The sequence below is a fragment of the Petaurus breviceps genome, unplaced genomic scaffold, assembly GCF_028583685.1.
Source record: "Petaurus breviceps papuanus isolate PSGF00001 unplaced genomic scaffold, PetGlider_PUasm1.0 379, whole genome shotgun sequence".
In the NCBI taxonomy this organism is placed as follows: domain Eukaryota; kingdom Metazoa; phylum Chordata; class Mammalia; order Diprotodontia; family Petauridae; genus Petaurus; species Petaurus breviceps.
Genome location: NW_027186303.1, coordinates 4,054,900 through 4,055,526, shown reverse-complemented (window position 1 = coordinate 4,055,526; position 627 = coordinate 4,054,900). Strand labels below are relative to the sequence as shown.

General features: G+C 42.3%; 1 protein-coding gene across 2 annotated transcripts in view; it reads right to left on the bottom strand.

The window, feature by feature from the left end:
* Positions 1-627, bottom strand: part of LRRK2 (leucine rich repeat kinase 2) — a 244,910-nt gene that overhangs the window by 28,022 nt on the left and 216,261 nt on the right. The window lies entirely within an intron of this gene.

Below are 627 nucleotides of genomic sequence, written 5' to 3'. Positions count from 1 at the left end.
TGAACTCAGGTCCTCCTGAGTTCAAATCTGGCCTCAGACACTTAACACAAAAACTAGCCGTGTGACCCTGGGCAAGTGTAGCAGCAAACACCCCAAGAGTCCTCAGGGTGGCTGCCAACACAGGTTCTTGGATCTGCTTTGATAAAGGAAAGCAACTCAAAATGGGTTAACAAGCTTACTTTAATCAGTCAAATATGTATCGTTTACCTAGTTCAGGGGAAAAAGGTCAGCACCCCGAACTTCAGAATATACAGACAGAATTATCAAGACAGAGAAACAGATCAAGTAGACAATTTCCAAACTGTCCAACCATTACATCCATACCAAATGAACATCTGGGTTTTTCAAAGCTGGGGAACTCTCAACAATGGCTTCCCAGAGTTTCATCTGATCAAATCACAGAACACTTCTCAAAGTGAGCCCCAAAACAAAGCTACACATCAGGGCTTATATAGCCTTCTCCTGGCTCAGAGAATGTAACAACCTTATTGATTCACTACCAATCAAGAAGTACCATGTTTCCCTGATAATAAGACCTATCCCAAAAATAAGCCCTCCCCTTACTGTGTAAGATTCCTCTAAAATAAGCCCTCCCTCGAAAATAAGCCCTATTGAGATTGCTACTGT